We start from the raw sequence: 20,648 nt of genomic DNA on the forward strand, positions 1-20,648 counted from the left end.
TGTAAAAGAGAGTTACTAATGTTATATTGCCTTTCGGATTGATTATTGATGTTGCTAGGTTGGTTGTTGTTGTTGTTGTTGTTGTTGTTGTTGATTTGGCCGAGTTAAATTCTCGGGGTTGGCCTATTTACAGGGGAAATGCTGCCCAAATTTCTGTAGAATTAAGTGCTAGTTTGGAATTAAATGCCTAAATGCCTATAGCTAACGTTTGGCATATTATGACGTATTTGTAGACCTTGGAGAGCCCGAGGCGTAGGTCGGGATTAGCTTGAGTTTGGATTAGCTTGAGAGCGATCGAGGTATGTAAAGCTCAATCCTTTCTTCTTTTGGCATGCCTTAGTTACAAATAGGCTATGACACGAGCTTCGAGAAAATTTTATTCCCGCAATCCGAGCATGTGTATGACTCTTATTTGTTTCTTGGAATTCGTATGCTTGATATGATGAAATATTGGCCCTTATGTCTTTGGAATATTTGATTTTCGAATAATGCATAAAAGGTTTTGTTTTTAAAGAGTTCCGTAACTACGAACGCCCGTATCTTTCACAGAAAGGCTCGGATTGCCTCGATATGCTCGTAGGAGATTGTATAGCGTATGATGAGTATGTTTTCCATAGGCGGGCCCGGCTCGGGTCAACACCCGTCCGTGGGTCCCGCGACTCTTCTTTTTGTAATCCTGATGGCTTTTGAAAGAATTTGGTTTGACTATTATTCCGATTTCCAAGTGTGGTCATTTTACTTATCTTTTGAGTCTATGATAATGATTTTATACATATGGTTACTCACGACTCTGCTCGTGCATTCTGTTGTATCTTTCGCCGAGTCCCGGGCCGGTTCTGTTGTCGTGCGCACTTTGTTATACTCCGGTGTTATGCTGTGTTATGGTTCGCCGAGCCCCTCGCTAGAGGGCCGGGTTCCGCTTACATTTGGTGTTATGCTGTGTATGGCGTTATGCTGTGTTATGATGTGTGACGGGGATACGGAGATTTGAAACTTTCTGGTGTTATGCTGTGTTATGGCACCGATGACGGGCGGGCGACCATATTTTCTGAGCCCTATGCATGATTTGTATTTTGAAAGTAAATATTTTGATATTCTGGAAATGCATTTACTTTCTGTATATTATATCCCGTATTTTGGTACATTGGGATAATCCGAGTTAGTCATGATAAGTTAAGGACAAGGTTGTAATTTCTTCCGATTTTGTTAAAAGTGCATAAGTTGCATATTCATCTTTTCATTGGCATGGAGTGTTAAGGGCAAAATTGGAATAAAGAAAATTTGGGGTTAAAAGTGAATTATGGAAAGTTAAGCATTTCATGAGAATTTGGAGCTAGAAGTGAAATTTTGGAAACTTGTATTTCATGAAAATGGCCATATGTGGCCATGTGTGAGATGTGGGCCATAGGGCCACTTGTGCAAATTATATATGTGTATAAGGATGACTAATTAATCATCTTCCAACATTTAGAAGCTTAGAGAATTTTCAAGAAGATTGGAGAAGAGAAAGAAGGGCCATTGCCAACAACAAGAGAAACCAAGACCAAGATTTGGCCATCAAAAAAATTGTTTCTTCATGCAAACTTACTAACAAGGGTGCTCATTAACGTGGAAGTGTTGTTGGAAGCAATAGACTACTCGTTTTCTTCATCCACCACCTTAGCCAAGTTGTGAAGTTGTGAAGAAATGTGAGTTTAATCTTGTTTTTATATGTTATGGATGGTTTATATGTGTTGTAGTATGTAAAAATGGATGAAATTCATGAGATATGGCATGTTGGGGTGAGGCCGTGTGTGTGTGGGTGTTGGCCGTGTGTGTGTGTGGTGTAGTAGGAGTGATGGATAAATTGTATTTAGCATGTTTGTGTGTTGTTGTGGTGTGTAGGAAATGAATGAAAATCATGAAATTTGCATGGGGGTGTGTTGGCCGTATGTATGGTGTTGTACATGGCAAGGAATGAATTAATGTTACTTAGTATTTTAGTTGTTGTTGTTATGGAATATGTGATGTAGAAACAAATGAAATTCATGGAAATATGGAAGTTGGTATGTGGCCGTGTATAGGTGTTGTTTTGTAGCACATGATGAACTAATTTTATTTAGTATGTTTGGTTGTTGTTGTATGGATTCTATGGTGAAAATGATGATTTAATGGTCCAAGTTGAAGTAGAGAACGTTTATGGGCTGATTTGGAAGCTAATGTGATTCTAATGTGGTCTTTTGTATTTATGAAAATAATGTTGCTAATGGGTAGATTGTTAGTATGGTTTATGAATTTGGAAGAAAAGAAATGCGTTATTGATATTTCCTTGGACTTGGAAGGTTTCGGGTTGCCTTATGTTTTGGTTGAGTTGTTTTGAATAATTTTGTGGATTGTTGGAAATGTTATTGAATCATGTTTGAATGGTTTTGAATTGGTATTTGAACGCGTGGGCAATGATGTTGGGTTGATTATATATGTTGATTTGAACGTAATTGGAATGCCGTCGCATTGTGCGAAAAAAAGGTTGTTGATGTTAAAGTGCGTTTTGAATTAATGGTTGATGTTGTTAGAATGTTTGTTGGCATTGTTGTTGATGAATTTGGCCGAGTTAAATTCTCGGGGTGTTGAATTTACAGGGGAAAAGCTGCCCAAATTTTTGTAAATAAAGTGCGAGCTTAAAATGGGATTCCGAGGTGCCTATGACTAATGTTTGGTGTCTAATGACGTGTTGTAGATTTTGAGAAGCCGAGACTTGAGTTTGGATTAGCTTAGGAAGCAATCAAGGTATGTAAAGCTTATCCTTCTTTTCTTTTGGCATGTCTTAGATGGAAGTAAGATATGATGTGTTATGAGCCTTGGGGGTAATTCCATTCTTGAAGTCCGAGCACGTTTACGATGCTTATTTGCTTCTTGATGTTGGTATCCTTATATGGTCAAGCTATGGCTTATATGATTTTGTGTGATTGGTTATCAAATGTTGCATAAAAAGTTTTGTTTTCAAAAAAGTTTTGTTTTCAAAAAAAAAGTCTCGTTTTCAAAAAAAAGTTTGTAACTACGAACGTCCGTAACTTTCACAGACAGAACCGGATGACTTTGATATGCTCGGAAATGATTCTATGACGTATAATGACTATGATTTCCATAGGCGGGCCCGGATTGGGTTGACGCTCGTCCGTGGGTCCCGCGACTTTTCTTTGTGTAATCCTAACGACTTTTTGAAGAGAACTTAATATGACTATCTTTCCGACCCTCGAGTATGATCACTTATTTATCTATTGAGTCTGAAATAAGGATTTTTATGTATGTGATTTTGATACGTAACTACGTTTTTTGAAGTTCGGTTTGATATGTCCCCGAGTGACGTTCGGAAGGAAATCGATTTGACCATCGTTTTGGCTTCGTAAATGATGGTTCGTTTCGAATAACCTATTAAGTATTTGTAAATGTTTTAAACTGTATTTGGTTACTTGTGATTCTGCTCGTGCATTCTGTTGTTACATTTTTTGCCGAGTCCCGGGCCGCAAGATGTGTGATATTGTCCGCCGGATACTTGACCGCATGGCCGGTGACATGACCATCTGGATTCTTGGCCGCGGTATGTGTATATGTGATATTGCCGCTGGATTCTTGGCCGCGGTATGTGTATATGTGATATTGCCGCTGGATTCTTGGCCGCGGTATGTGTATATGTGATATTGCACTGGATTCTTGGATGTACGTGTATACGTGGCACTTTGGCCTGGATTCTTGGCCGCGGTATGTGTGTATGTGATAGTGCCACTGGGTTTTTGGCCGCGGAATGTGTATGTGTGATATGATATGTGATAATGTGATGATGACATGATTCTATACACCGAGTCCCTCACTAGAGGGCCGGGACACGCTATACACCGAGTCCCTCACTAGAGGGCCGGGACACGCTATACACCGAGTCCCTCACTAGAGGGCCGGGACACGCTATACACCGAGTCCCTCACTAGAGGGCCGGGACACGCTATATGTATATATATGATGGTGATATGATGATTCTAAACACCGAGTCCCTCACTAGAGGGCCGGGACACGCTATATGTATACATGGTGATGATATGATGATTCTGTTCACCGAGTCCCTCACTGGAGGGCCGGGACACGTTGTTATATCCCGTACTTCATGCATTCGGAAAATTCGAGGAAGTCGTGGCAAGTTAGGGACAAGATCACTTTCAAGAATTATTTTTATGTACGAGTAGTTAGGAATATTATTTATGGACATTAGTGACATGGAATATTAAGGGCAAACTTGGAATTTGAAATTTGGTTCATGACTTTTTGGAGAAGTCAAATGGTCCATTACTTCAAGCCATGAAAGGGGCCTATGTGTTCATTTTATATTTTGTAAGGGCCAAAGATGATGAGGTAAGACAAATTAGTCATCTTTGATGACTTAGGAGAATTCAAGAAACTTGGAGGGGAAGAAAAGAAAAATCTAGAAAAATAGAGAAAATTTGCAAAAAAAAAAAAGGCATGGCCGGTCATGTGACCAGCCATATGCATATATATATATATATGTGTGTAAGGGACCAAATAAGACTTGAGTCTTCATTTAATTCTCTAGAAAGTTGAAGAAAATGGAGAAAACAAAAGAAGAAGCACATACGGCCATGTATGGCTGATTTTGGCCTCATGGGAGTTGAAGGAGAAAAATCATTTTCTTCATGCTTCCCTACTAATTAAGGGGTCCTCTACATCATGGAGGAATTGTTGAAGCAAGAGAATTCAAGAAAGATAAGAGAAAATAGAGAAGAGGGAGTCGGCTATGGGGCTGGCCGAATACAGCCCCTAAGCTTTGATGGTGAAAAATATTTTTCTTCTTGTTTTCCTACTAATTGAAGGGCTCTCGTCGACGTGGAGTGGTTGTTGGAACAAGAAAACCATTCGTCTTGCAAAAGAATGCCCTAGCCGTGAGAAGAGATGGAATGGAGAAGGTAAGATTCAATCCTTTCTTGCATGTTTTACGGATGTTTGGACGTGTGTTGTATGAAGAAATGGATGAAAATCATGAAAGGTTGTGTGTTGCAAGTTGTGGCCGTGAGTATAGGTGGTTTATGTAAGCATGATGGACAAATTTTAATTAGTGTAATTTGCTTGTTGTGTGTTGTGAAGTGTGGAAATGAATTCAAATCATGAAAATTATGAAAATATGGATGTTGAATAGTTGGCCGTGTGGTGTGTGCATGTGTGTTGTGGCCGTGTGCCTTAAGTTGGAAGGGTAATAGTTCGAGTTAGCATGGAAATTCATTGTTAAGTTGTCGTGAGGAATTTATGTGATTTTTATATGAATTTCGTATGATTGCGAAAATAAGAATTTAAATGTGAACGTTGGTAGTTGTTGATGAATTTGGAAGAAAACTATTTTGGTTGATAGTGTTGTTGCGCTTGTTGGAGTTTCGGATGAATTATGACCTTGGTGGGAAATTCGTATATTTTGTATATTTTGTGAATGCTTTGCGAAATGATACGAAGTGATTTCAAATCGTATTGTAATGATCTTGATTAGTAATGAACGTGAAAATATTGAGATCGGTTGGAAATGTGAAGTTGGAAATGAGAGTTATTGCACTATGTTGGAAAGAAGACTAGTAATGCTATATTGCGTTCATAATGATTGTTTGTGTTCTTTGGGTTGTTGTTGTTGACATTCTGGGCCGAGCCATATTCTCGGGACGGAGTAATTACAGAGGAGATGCTGCCCAAATTTTTGTAGACAAGTGGAGGATGGAAGATTTGAAAGCAAAAGTCTACTATTGATAATTGGTAAACAGGACCATTTGCAAATTCTGGGCGAAACGGGATTCGAGATTGGACGAGCATAAGGCGTCCGAAAGGTATGTAAGGCTTACCCTTTCTTTCTTTTGGCATGTCCTAGATATACTAGGCTTGAATTTGGACTTTGGGGACAACTCTACTCTTCGGAATCCACGTTCGAAATTGCCCCTTTTTCTTTCAATAGAATTGAATCTTTTATGTTGCTAATGGTTTAAAAATTTGTCTAAATACCTAAAACTTGAATAAGTGGAACCCGATTGCCTTAAAACTATTATGAGCGATATTATGAAGGGTAAGATACGTAAATTGGGTACGTCACCTCATCTGACCCGAAGTGGGCCCACAACCCCCGAGACTCAATAGTATTGATTTATTTGCCTCATTTCCGTAAGATAATTAGGGAAACCTTTAACTATCGTTCCGAACTTGATAAGAGGATCTGGTAGCTCAGATATAAGTATTTCGGTTGGACCATTCTGATATGAACACTCCGGTATGAATAATCTGATTTGAATGTCTGACATAAGTATTCCGGCCTAAGTATTCGCTATGACTATTTGGGTATGAATCGTTGACCGAGTATTCGATACGAGTATCCTTATAAGTCTTAATGTTCTTCACGTACGATCTCGGATCGCCTAAAAGTCCGAAGAGGTTCGTACTTCAAAATGCTCATAACTTTCGATACTAACTCGAAAGCATCCGAAGCTTGTTCTGCATTCTGATGTCGGTAAATATACGTATTCATCGAGTCTGGATTTATATGCATATGGTTTCTCACGATTCTGCTCGTGCATGGCTCAATGTATCTTTCACTGAGTCCCGGGCCAGGGCATGTTATGTTCTCGTGCGTACTCTATGATATGATTCTGATTCACTGAGTCCCGGGCCAGGACATGTTATCGTGCACTTCTCTGCATTATTCACCGAGTCCCTCGTACTTGCGGGCGGGACACGTTATCCGTATGTATTTATGATTTGATGGTACGGGGATGGTGGCCGGGATGGCATATTATGATTATTCACCGAGACCCGCAAAGAGAGGGCGGGACACGTTATGTATACTTGGCACATGATTCGATATGCATGATTCTACTTCACCGAGTCCCTTAACAAAGGGCCGGGACACGTTATTTGCATATATGACTTATGAATTTGATATATGATCCTATTTACCGAGTCCCTCCTCAGAGGGCCGGGACACGTTATATGCATCTGTGATCCATGACTTTGACATACATTTATGAGTCTATCCACCGAGTCCCTCACAGGAGGGCCGGGACATGTTACTACGACACATCTCTCGTACGTCCGACTCGAATACGAATGTCCGACATATCTCGCACGTCCGACTCGAGTATGAATTGTCCGACATATCTCCGTACATCCGACTCGAACACGAATCCGTCGATACATACCTCCGTATGTCCGACCGTGATTACGGGTCCGTTCGATATACCCTCGTACGTCCGCGTACGATATACGATATCGTCCGAGCACGTACGTACGTTCTGTATTCCGCCCGATACATGATCTCGTCTGAACATTCTGTATGATTTGCACCTCTTCGGACATGCGGTCTGTGGTTGTAAAGTACGCATTTTGGTATTCTGGTTGACTTACTTTCTGTACCCTTTCTGACATATGAGACAGGTGCGTATGGACTAGGTCTGAACGGTAAGCGTACGGTATTCTGAGTAAAGTATTTACCGGTTATGTCTGTCTGCGTTTCGGTTATGGTTCGGTTTTACGTATTGCATGCCTTACATACTCAGTACATTTTCCGTATCGCCCCCCTGTCTTCGGGGGCTGCGTTTCATGCCGCGCAGGTACTCCCAGATGAGTTGAAGTTATTGCAGAAGATGTTCCAGCGAAGATGGCAAGCTCTACTTTCCGGAGCCGCCAAGTCGGGTTTGTCCGTTATGATTTACGGATGCGTGATAGAGGCTTTGCAGACAGCGTCGTGGGTGTGATATGTTGGTCTGTCAGCGGCTCCACCAGCCGATATGTCGGTTTGTGTTGTGTAGTAAATTTTGTATAATTACAGATTTTGTCAAATTTGCAAGCTTCACTATGTATTTCATGATTCTTCAGTTTAGAGATTTGAAAAAAATTTATGTGCGTAATAAGAGTCTGTGGGTTCGCTCGGCTCCGGATGTGGGGTCGGGTGCCCATCACACCCTAATAAGGTTAGGGTGTGACAAAGTGGTATCAGAGCGAGGTACGTCCGTGGGGTTGTACGCAAAGTCGTGTCCGGTAGAGTCCCCTGTTTATGATGTGAAGCGCGCCACATTTATAAACAGGAGGCTACGGGGCATCTAGGGATTGTTGACCTTCTTTCTGTCATAGATCGTGCGATAGAGCCAGTCATAGGAGAATGAAATAAGAAATTCCATCTGTAAGCCTTACATACGACGGGAGGAGGTAAGTGTGGATATATTTGATCAGTTACCCGAGACCGGCAGTTCCGGATGGCAAGAATGTGATATGAAGTTATATACTCTGTAAGGTATTGATGGCATTCGCGGTGTACAGATTTCGAATGATAAGAATTTGTAAAGATGATATGGAAGGCCGAAAAGGGTAAAACAGTAATTGTACAATAAAGGACGTGTCACGAACATATTTTGAAATCTGTAAAACTTTGACTGGATCTAGATTATGTAGTAAAGGACATATGGGGAAGTGGATGCGATTATATCAGCATTAAGGTACCGAATCTTACCAAAGTTTCGGAGTTAAGCGTGCTCAGGTGGGAGCAATTTCAGGATGGGTGACCCCCTGGGAAGGAAGCAAGAAATTCCAAAGATTAGTCTGTAAAGGACAAATGAAAAACTAAAATGGCCTAAGTGAAATGAGAATATACGAGATGGTTGGAGGCTATGAAAGGAGCCACCCAGCACGCGACAGGCGAGATTAGAGAAGAGACAGAAAGTATGCTATAGCTTTGGAATTTGGATAGGCTTGAACTACGTTTGGAAATATTTGTGGATTAGCGGATAATAATTATGCATGTATATATGAATGCGTATGACGCCTCATTCGTGATTGAATTAGTGAACACGTGTGTCCCAACGCGAAGATTGTTAACGTGTAGGGAGCCCCTTAAAAAGGGGGGGAGAATACGTTATGTTGGACTTAACGAGAATGAGTATGAAGGAAAAAGGACAATTATAAGAGGAACCCTCCCGAAGTATTACAACGCCCCATAAGGTTAGTTGAACATTCGAGGACGAATGTTCTAAAGGGGGGGAGGATGTTATATCCCGTGTTTTTGCACATTCGGGAAATTTGGACACAATTGTGATTTGTAAGAGTAAGACCATGCTTTGACTCTATGTGGTGTGTATGTTGTTACTTATGGAAAATATTGACGCGGAAATATGAAAGAAGCCAAGGGCAAAAATTGGAATTTCGGAAATTAGTTTCGGGAATTATAAAACGAGATTTCTAATGAATTGGGCTCAAAAAAAATAAGGAATTGATGGCCCAAAATGGAGAGGGTGGCCGGCCAATTCATGGCCCAAACCCACCAAGAATTAATAATTTTCCATGTGCCAATTATTCTAAGAAAAGCTAAGGTTCAAGAAAATTCAAGAAAAAGAAAAGAAAAATCTAGAGAGGGGGCATGTGCCCCTCACATGCATGCAATATATATACTTATATATAAGAGAGTTGTGTTCATATTTTTAAGAAGGAAAGAAAGAAAGAACAAGAAAGTTGAAGAATGAAAGAGAGAGGGGTTCGGCCAAAGCAAGAGCTGGCCGAACAGCCCCTATATCAATTGATCATGAAAAATTGTTGTGTTCATGTCTTTCTACTAATTAAGAGGTCCTCTACACCATGGAGTGATTGTTGAAGCAAGAAAAGCACTCTTTCATGCAAAAAACACAAGTTGGCCGAGAGAAGGAGAAAGGAAAGGTGAGGTTCAATTTTATTTTTCATGTGTTGTGAATGATTTGTACATGTTGTGGAATGTAGAAATGAAAGGAATTCATGAAAATAGGATGTGAGTTGTGTTGGCCGTATATATGGTGTTATGGCCGTGTGTTATGTGTAATGTGTTGGAGTGATGAACTAATTGAATTTAGCATGGTTATGTGTTGTTGTAACGTGTAGAAGATGAATAAAAGTCATGAAGTTGTGTATGATGGGAGTTGGCCGAATGGTGGCTGCCTTATGTGGAAGAGAAGGACAAATTTTATTGAGTATAATTTGATTGTTGTATTGTGAACTCTATGATGTAAAATGAAGTTGTGAACGCATGTATTCTTGACATAATTTGTGAATGTGGAAGCAAGAAAGGTTTTGTAATGTTCTTGTTGAATTGGAGTAGTTTCGGGTGGAGTAGTATATTGTTTGGAGTATTTTGAATATTGTGCGGATTGTTGGAAATGTTCTTGAATCATGTTTGAACGGGTTCGGATTAATAGTTGAATGTATGAATGGCTATGTCGATTGGAATACGAGCAATTGATTTGAATATAATGAAATGTTGAAGTATGTGAGGAAGAGTTACTAATGTTAGAAAATGTTTGGAAATGATTGTTTGTGTTGTTGTGGTTGTTGTTGTTGATATTCTGGGCCGAGCCATATTCTCGGGACGGAGTAATTACAGAGGAGATGCTGCCCAAATTTTTGTAGGCAAGTAAAGGATGGAAGATTTGAAAGCAAAAAGTCTACTATTGACGATTGGTAAACATGACCATTTGCAAATTCTGGGCGAAACGGGATTCGAGATTGGACGAGCATAAGGCGTCCGAAAGGTATGTAAGGCTTACCCTTTCTTTCTTTTGGCATGTCCTAGATATACTAGGCTTGAATTTGGACTTTGGGGACAACTCTACTCTTCGGAATCCACGTCCGAAATTGCCCCTTTTTCTTTCAATAGAATTGAATCTTTTATGTTGCTAATGGTTTAAAAATTTGTCTAAATACCTAAAACTTGAATAAGTGGAACCCGATTGCCTTAAAACTATTATGAGCGATATTATGAAGGGTAAGATACGTAAATTGGGTACGTCACCTCATCTGACCCGAAGTGGGCCCACAACCCCCGAGACTCAATAGTATTGTTTTATTTGCCTTATTTCCGTAAGATAATTAGGAAACCTTTAACTATCGTTCCGAACTTGATAAGAGGATCTGGTAGCTCGTATATAAGTATTCGGTTGGACCATTCTCGATATGAACACTCCGGTATGAATAATCGATTTGAATGTCCGACATAAGTATTCCTGCCTAAGTATTCGCTATGACTATTTGGGTATGAATCTGTTGACCTGAGTATTCTGATACGAGTATCCTTATAAGTCTTAATGTTCTTCACGTACGATCTCGGATCGCCTAAAAGTCCGAAGAGGTTCTGTACTTCAAAATGCTCATAACTTTCTGATACTAACTCGAAAGCATCCGAAGCTTGTTCGCATTCTCTCCGATGTCGGTAAATATACGTATTCATCGAGTCTGGATTTATATGCATATGGTTTCTCACGATTCTGCTCGTGCATGGCTCAATGTATCTTTCACTGAGTCCCGGGCCAGGGCATGTTATGTTCTCGTGCGTACTCTATGATATGATTCTGATTCACTGAGTCCCGGGCCAGGACATGTTATCGTGCACTTCTCTCATTATTCACCGAGTCCCTCGTACTTGCGGGCCGGGACACGTTATCCGTATGTATTTATGATTTGATGGTACGGGGATGGTGGCCGGGATGGCATATTATGATTATTCACCGAGACCCGCAGAGAGGGCCGGGACACGTTATGTATACTTGGCACATGATTCTGATATGCATGATTCTACTTCACCGAGTCCCTTAACAAAGGGCCGGGACACGTTATTTGCATATATGACTTATGAATCTGATATATGATCCTATTTACCGAGTCCCTCCTCAGAGGGCCGGGACACGTTATATGCATCTGTGATCCATGACTTTGACATACATTTATGAGTCTATCCACCGAGTCCCTCACAGGAGGGCCGGGACATGTTACTCTGACACATCTCTGTACGTCTGACTCTGAATACGAATCTGTCTGACATATCTCTGCACGTCTGACTCTGAGTATGAATCTGTCTGACATATCTCTGTACATCTGACTCGAACACGAATCTGTACGATACACCTTCGTATGTCCGACTGTGATTACGGGTCTGTTCGATATACCTCTGTACGTCTGCGTCTGATATACGATATCGTCTGAGCATTCTGTACGTTCTGTATTCCGCCCGATACATGATCTCGTCTGAACATTCTGTACGATTTGCACCTCTTCGGACATGCGGTCTGTGGTTGTAAAGTACGCATTTTGGTATTCTGGTTGACTTACTTTCTGTACCTTTTCTGACATATGAGACAGGTGCGTATGGACTAGGTCTGAACGGTAAGCGTCTGGTATTCTGAGTAAAGTATTTACCGGTTATGTCTGTCTGTTTCAGTTATGGTTCTGTTTTCTGTATTGCATGCCTTACATACTCAGTACATTTTCCGTACTGACCCCCTTGCCTTCGGGAATGAATAGAATAAAAAGTCTAGAAATGTGAAAAGTTGAAAGTTGGCAAAACTGCCCAGTGGTCGTGAAGTCCAAATACGGACCGTAAAGTGAAATACGGTCCGTAAATAGCCTGTGTCGTAAAATGGCATGCAAAGGTTTCAACTTTTCGAAGTGGAGAAATGGTTAAATACGACCCGGTGGACGGACCGTAAAGTGAAATACGGCCCGTAAACCATGGTCGTAAATCACCATGCATGCTGCCAAAGTTTCTGGTTCTGCTTAAGGTTAAAGACGACCACGAGGGACGGTCCGTAAAGTGGAATACGGACCGTAAACCTCCATTGACGACCACTGTTTACCGCAACACAGATTTCCAATTCATTAAATATGAGGACCAAGACTTATTTTATTTCATTTCTACACTACACCACTTCTCTCTAGAATCTCTCTCTACATTTATTACACAAGTTTTCAAGGATATTTGAGGATCAACAACATTAAATAAGTGAATCAAGAGTAAAGGAAATCATCAAAGATCATCCAAGTCAAGAAATCCAAATGGAGAAAAACTAGGGTTTTGCTCAAAGAGGAGTATTAGCAACCAAGGCTTGTTCCTAAAACATCTAAGGTAAGTTCATGATATTTATATGTTGTTTAAGGTATTTGGGAGTTGAAATACTTGGTCATTAAAAGAGAATAGCAAAATGGGTTATGAATGATGAATAGTGACGTTTTGAGACATAGTTGGAATTGAATCATGAATGTTGTTGGGTTGTGATATAAATGTGTTATAAATGACCTATAGACATGAAATGAGTGTTGGATACGAAAGAATATGACGATGGATTTTTAGTCATGATTATGGGAAATTGAGGTGAATTATGAAATGCGAATCATATGAATGAATGATGATTGTTGTTAATCATATTGTGATGATTATTATGAATGTTGGGAATTGATATGGAATATGGCGGAAAGTAGTATAAACAAAGGAAGCGCTGCCCAAATTTCTATAGCTTTAGTAAGTATGTTTTTACGATGACATAGCTAATGTCGATATGAATTCCATTGAAGGTATAGACAAGCGCATTAAGGAGAACGAACAAGCGATAGAGTAGCTAAGCGACAAAGGTATGCGAGGCTAATCCCTTTCCTTCTAAGGCATGAGTCCTATGGCATGAATTTCCTCTTTTACTATGAATGTTCCATCTCCAAGAAAGTTAAGAGTCCTCTCTCATGAATAGCTATACGAGATAAGAAATATAAGATGAATACGAAAATGATGATAGCAAGCTAAAGTCTAGAAATGCTATAGCCTATGATATGATGCCTCTAAGAAGCTAATGATGACATTTATGTAATTTAATGATATTGATCATTGTGCACACTCACCTTATGCTTGTTCCTTCAAGGTGAGGCAGAATACGTAAGAATGCTCATAATGACATCGGGGGTCCACGACCTTACGTCACCCCGATAAAGTATGAATAGCTAAGAGTCCCTATGCATGTATTGTGATACGTATATGATGTCAAGCATACCATGATGAGTTATGATAAGCATACTATGATAAGCATGTGATGATAAGCATGATGTAATGAGTATATGATGATATCACACCGCGCCTATATGGTCGGGCAACACCGCCAAGGCGGGCTATATACACACCATGGCCAAATGGCATGGGCGTACACCACTAGTGGGCGGCATGAGATAATATCCCGGACGCAGATGCCCGGACGTTGTGCTATTGATGATGCTAATGATATTGATTATTACACCGCACCTATATGGTCGGCGCAGTTATTACGCTATATATATATGATATGATGATGAGTACGAAAGTAAGTCAAGCATGCATGATCATCCTTATGATTCGATTGCATGATTGCTCCTTGTTTTATGCCTCCTCGCTTATTGATGCTTCATTATTGTTTATGCTTCACATACTCGCACAATATTCGTACCGACGTCCTTTCTTCGGACGCCGTGTTCATGCCCACAGTAGACGGGGAGGTGGCCCGCACTCATAGGAGCTAGCAGTTGATTTGAGAGCACTCCATATTCCTAAGTGCCACGTATTTCTCTTTATATATATATATATATATCCGTATATTCATGTTTTTGGGCATGACGGGGTCCCGTCCCGTCCGTATGTCTAGTATTCCAAAGAGAGGCTCCTAGATACGCAGTGTGGGTAGTCTGGTCCCATGGCTTTTATGTATATGCATGTATATATTATTTTGGATAGCCGAAGGGCTTATGTTTATAAAAGCAAATGTATTTCAGAAAGATTCCAGTTTTACATGATTATGAGCATATAGTATGAATAATAGCAGATAAGCAGGTAAGTGAGTGGTGTTCGGTGGTTAGCCCCGGATACCCGTCGCGGCCCGTAGCTCGGGTCGTGACAAAAGTGGTATCAGAGCAGTTCAGTCCTAGGAAGTGTCTACGAGCCGTGTCTAGTAGAGTCTTGTTTATGGTGTGTTGCGCGCCACGCTAATAAACAGGAGGCTACAGGGCATTTAGGAAAAATGACCATCTTTCTTCATATGAGATCGTGCGATAGAGCCGAGTATAAGATTTAATCCTCCCTAATGAGTATGTTGTGATTTCGTAAATGCCGCCAAAAGCTAAAGCCGCCCGTAAGGGCAAGACTACGACAAAGAGGCGGGCGTAAAGAGAGCCGCCTATGAATGTTGATGAAGGAGAGTCACATCATGAGGCCTTATCTAATGCCTCCACTACTCCTCCTAGTACAGAAGGGGCTCCTATTCCAGTCCCTCCATCGGCTACTTCGGGTCAACAAGTGACCGAAGCTATTAATTTATTGACTCGCTTGGTTGCCGCCTGTGCACAACGACAGGTGTGGGGCCGAGTGATCGTTCGGCTAGTACGAGAGCCCGCGATTTTATGAGCCTAAATCCTCCGAATTCTTTGGGTCAAAGCCGGATGAAGATCCGCAAGGCTTCATTGATGAGATGCTAAGAACATTGCGGATTATTCATGCTTCCGAGACCGAGTCGTGGAGTTGGCATCATATAGACTCCGAGATGTGGCGCTTTATGGTACAATAATTGGAGAGCGTCGAGGCAAGAAAATGCGCCTCCTCCCGTGTGGCAAGAGTTCGTTGATGCCTTCATTCGCCATTATTTGCCACCCGAGGTCCGCCGAGCTAGAGCGGATAGATTTTTGAATTTGAAGCAAGGTAATATGAGCGCCCGAGAATATAGCCTTCAATTTAATTCCTTGGCTAGATATGCCCCGACGATGGTGGCCGACATGGGTGACCGGGTGTATAGATTTGTGAGTGGCTTAGGGCCACATTTATTCAAAGATTGCCTAACGGCTTCATTACAAGACGGGATGGACATTTCCCGAATTCAAGCTCATGCCCAAAATCTTGAAGGGCAACAACCTCCACAAAGAGGTGAACGTGATGTTGATAGAGGGCCGAGCAAAAGAGCTAGATCTATGGGCACATAGCCGTGATTATAGAGGGGGATCGAGGCGTACATTTTCTAGGCACTCGAGTCGCCGGCCGACTAGTGCACCTCCCCAAGATGCGCAGACGTAAGATTTGATCGCTCTTTCCGATCGGGACAGGCCGCAGTTCAAGGGCCCTGTGTTCACAATTCGGGGGTGATCACGGCCGAGGAGACCTCCCGCACCGCGATGCGTCGGTGCGGTAGATTACATTCGGGACGGGACAAGTGCCGCCGTGGTTCGACGCTTGTTATACTTGCGGCCGTGTAGGGCACATGATGAGAGATTGCCCGTCGACGAGTGGCGCAGCTAGGGGCCCGGCCCCACAGGATCATTAGCAGGATCTTCTTCAAGACATCCACAGGCGGACTTCTCGCACCCCAAAGCAGGCCGAGGTAGAGGCCGAGGGGGAGTATCTACTTGTGTGCCACACAAAGACCGCTTATATGCATTAGCCGGACGGCAAGATCTTCGAGTCCTCCCCGTATGTGGTCACGGTGTACATTGACCGTGTTCTCTTATGATGTGTATGCATTGATAGATCCGGATCTACGTTATCATATATTACTCCATATATTGCAAATCGTATTGGGGTGAAACCCGAGCCGATCAAACCTTTTGAGGTATCCACTCCGGTTGGTGATCCCGTGATAGCTAAGCAAGTATATAAAGATTGTATAATTGTGATATGTGATCGTCAGACCAAAGCTGATTTAGTTGAGCTAGAGATGCTAGACTTTGATGTTATAATGGGTATGGATTGGTTGGCCTCCTGTTATGCCAATGTTGACTGCCGAATGAAATTGGTTCGCTTTCAATTCCCGGGAGAGCCCGTGCTTGAATGGAAAGGTAATACAGCCACTCCGAGAGGTAGGTTTATTTCCTACCTTAAGGCAAGAAAGATGATCGCTAAAGGCTACATTTATCATTTAGTTCGAGTTCATGATACGGAAGCAGAGTCTCCTACTTTCCAATCTGTTCCGGTAGTAAGTGAGTTTCCGGACGTATTTCCAGATGAGCTTCCGTGCCTTCCTCCGTAAAGGGAGATTGACTTCGCCATTGATGTGTTGCCGATACCGAGCCTATCTCTATTCCTCCTTATCGAATGGCTCCGGCAGAATTAAAAGAGTTAAAGGCACGCTTGAAAGATTTGCTCGGAAAAGGGGTTCATTAGACCCGCTTCTTCACCGTGGGGAGCACCGGCCTTATTTGTGAGAAAGAAAGATGGCTCCCCGCGAATGTGCATTGATTATAGGCGTTGAATAAAGTGACGATAAAGAACAGTATCCTCTCCCAAGAATAGATGATTTATTTGATCGCTTCAGTGGTGCCAAGTGGTTTTCAAAAATAGATCCGAGGTCGGGTTATCATCAAGTAAGAGTCGAGAAGAAGATATTCCCAAGACAAGCCTTTAGAACAAGATATGGCCATTATGAATTCCGAGTGATGTCGTTCGGGCTGACTAATGCTCCAAAGCGGTGTTTATGAATTTAATGAATAATGTATTCAGGCCCCTCTTGGATCTGTTTGTGATAGTCTTCATTGATGATATTCTGGTGTACTCTCGCACAGAATCAGAACATGCAGACCACTTGCGAATTGTTCTTGGAATTCTCCGAACTCGGGAGTTGTATGCTAAATTTTCAAAGTGCGAGTTTTGGCTAAATTCTGTGACATTCTTGGGCCATGTGATTTCAGATGATGGCATTAGAGTTGATACTCAGAAAATAGAAGCTGTGAAGACTTGGCCAAGGCCTACGACGCCTACAGAAGTTCGTAGTTTTCTGGGACTGGCAAGCTATTATAGAAGATTTGTAGAGGGCTTTTCATCTATCTCAGCCCCACTGACAAAGCTAACCCAGAAGTCAGTAAAATTTCAGTGGAATGACGCCTGTGAGCGTAGCTTCCAAGAGTTGAAAGACAGACTCACCTCAGCTCCAGTTCTAACGCTTCCAGAAGGGCCAGATGGCTATGTTATATATTGTGATGCTTCCGGTGTCGGGCTAGGATGTGTGTTAATGCAGCATGGAAAAGTCATTGCTTATGCCTCGAGGCAGCTGCGAAAGCATGAAAAGAACTACCCGACTCATGATTTAGAATTAGCCGCAGTTATTCATGCATTGAAAATGTGGAGACATTACTTGTATGGTGTGCATGTGGATATCTATACAGATCACAAGAGCCTCCAATATATTTTCAAACAAAAGGAGTTGAATCTGCGACAGAGGCGGTGGTTAGAATTATTGAAGGACTATGATGTTGATATTCTGTACCACCCCGGAAAAGCTAATGTAGTAGCTGATGCACTTAGCCGCCGACCAATGGGCAGTTCATGTGAAGTTCCTCCAGAAAAGAAAGAAATGGTTCATGAGCTCCATCGTCATCTAGCTAACCTTGGAGTGAGAATAATTGATTCAGGCGATGCAGGAGTTAGAATCAATAATCCCACAGTTTCGTCCTTGGATTCAGAAATAAAAGAGCGACAATACGAGGATCCCAAATTAGAGTATTATAAAGGTGTGAAATTTCCAAAAGAAAGGTCACCATTTGAAGTTTCGACGGATGGGGTTCTCATGTACCAGAATAGGCTATGTGTCCCGGATGTGGCAGAATTTCGTCGCCAAATCTTAGAAGAAGCTCATTGCTCCCGGTATTCCATCCACCCCGGAGCGACAAAAATGTATCATGACCTTAAATCGATGTATTGGTGGGATGGCATGAAAAGAGACATAGCAGAATTTGTGGCCAAATGCCCGAATTGTCAGCAAGTGAAGATAGAACATCAGAAGCCAGGAGGGTTATTGCAAGCAATGGAAATTCCTACATGGAAATGGGAAGTGATCAATATGGATTTCATTGTAGGATTGCCCCGTTCCCGAGGCAAGTATGATTCTATATGGGTGATAGTGGACAGACTCACGAAAGCAGCTCATTTTCTCCCAGTCAGAACCACGTACTCAGCAGAAGACTATGCGAGACTGTATCTCAAGGAAATTGTGCGACTTCATGGTATTCCGATATCTATTATTTCAGATAGAGGAGCACAGTTCACAGCCAAGTTCTGGAAATCCTTTCAAGAGGGCCTAGGTACTCAAGTAAGGCTTAGTACAACATTTCATCCAGACCGATCGACGGACAAGCCGAGCGTACTATTCAGACCTTGGAGGATATGCTAAGGGCATGTGTTTTAGATTTTGGTGGTGGTTGGGATGACCACTTACCCCTAATAGAATTTGCCTACAATAATAGTTATCATTCTAGTATCCAAATGGCTCCGTACGAAGCTTTGTACGGAAGGAAGTGTAGATCTCCGATTGGATGGTTTGATGTCGGAGAGGTACAGATTAATAGGCCCCGAGCTGATTCAAGCAAAGCAAGAGAAAAAGTCAAAATGATCCGAGATCGGTTATTGACGCTCAAAGTCGCCAAAAGTCTTATGCGGATAACCGCCGGCGAGATTTAAAATTTCGAGTTGATGATTGGGTGTTCTTGAAGGTATCACCAATGAAAGGGGTGATGAGGTTTGGTAAGAAAGGAAAGTTGAGTCCTCGGTATGTTGGACCTTACAAAATCATCCGCAAGGTGGGTCAAGTAGCATATGAATTAGACTTGCCTACAGAGTTTGAATTAGTTCACCCGGTATTTCATGTCTCAATGCTCCGCAAATGTGTTGGAGATCCCACAAAGATTGTACCAGTTGATGATGTTCGATTATTACGTAAAAGCTAGCCTATGAAGAAGTGCCTATTGCCATATTAGATGTGCAAGTACGAAGGCTTCGAAATAAGGAAATAGCATCACCAAAGTCTTATGGCGAAATAACAATCGAGAAGAGAGACGTGGGAAGCAGAAGAAAGAATGAGATCCACATATCCGCACTTATTTCAGCCCCGAGAAGAAGAGGCTTATGATGAGACGACGAGATGATGAGGTATGTACGCTTTACTTTTATGTATATGGGTCGTGTGTGGCCAATCTATATTGCTATTGTATTGTAGCCCCGTGAGGCAATGATATTATGGGTTGTCGTGACAGAAGTCGTGACGGGATGGTGTCGCCATATTATAGGGGAAACTCTGGCGAAACTTTTCCAGAATCCCTAGCGATTTAACGTTCGAGGACGAACGTTCCCAAAGGGGGTAGAATGTTACACCTCGGAAAATTTCCCGTTGGTACGCAAGTGGACGAACTAGTGATGAGAGCGAGGAGTGCGAGTGTATAATGTTTCATGGGCAATGTATGTAAATGGATGGGAATGAATAGAATAAAAAGTCTAGAAATGTGAAAAGTTGAAAGTTGGCAAAACTGCCCAGTGGTCGTGAAGTCCAAATACGGACCGTAAAGTGGAATACGGTCCGTAAATAGCCAGGTCGTAAAATGGCATGCAAAGGTTTCAACTTTCTGCCAGTAGAAATGGTTAAATACGACTGGTGGACGGACCGTAAAGTGAAATACGGCCCGTAAACCATGGTCGTAAATCACCATGCATGCCGCCAAAGTTTCGGTTCTCGCTTAAGGTTAAAGACGACCACGAGGGACGGTCCGTAAAGTGGAATACGGACCGTAAACCTCCATGGACGACCACCGTTCACCTCAAAGACACGATTTCCAATTCATTAAATATGAGGACCAAGACTTATTTTATTTCATTTCTACACTACACCACTTCTCTCTAGAATCTCTCTCTACATTTATTACACAAGTTTTCAAGGATATTTGAGGATCAACAACATTAAATAAGTGAATCAAGAGTAAAGGAAATCATCAAAGATCATCCAAGTCAAGAAATCCAAATGGAGAAAAACTAGGGTTTTGCTCAAAGAGGAGTATTAGCAACCAAGGCTTGTTCCTAAAACATCTAAGGTAAG

This window comes from Lycium ferocissimum, chromosome 1 (genome assembly GCF_029784015.1).
Source record: "Lycium ferocissimum isolate CSIRO_LF1 chromosome 1, AGI_CSIRO_Lferr_CH_V1, whole genome shotgun sequence".
Classification (NCBI taxonomy): domain Eukaryota; kingdom Viridiplantae; phylum Streptophyta; class Magnoliopsida; order Solanales; family Solanaceae; genus Lycium; species Lycium ferocissimum.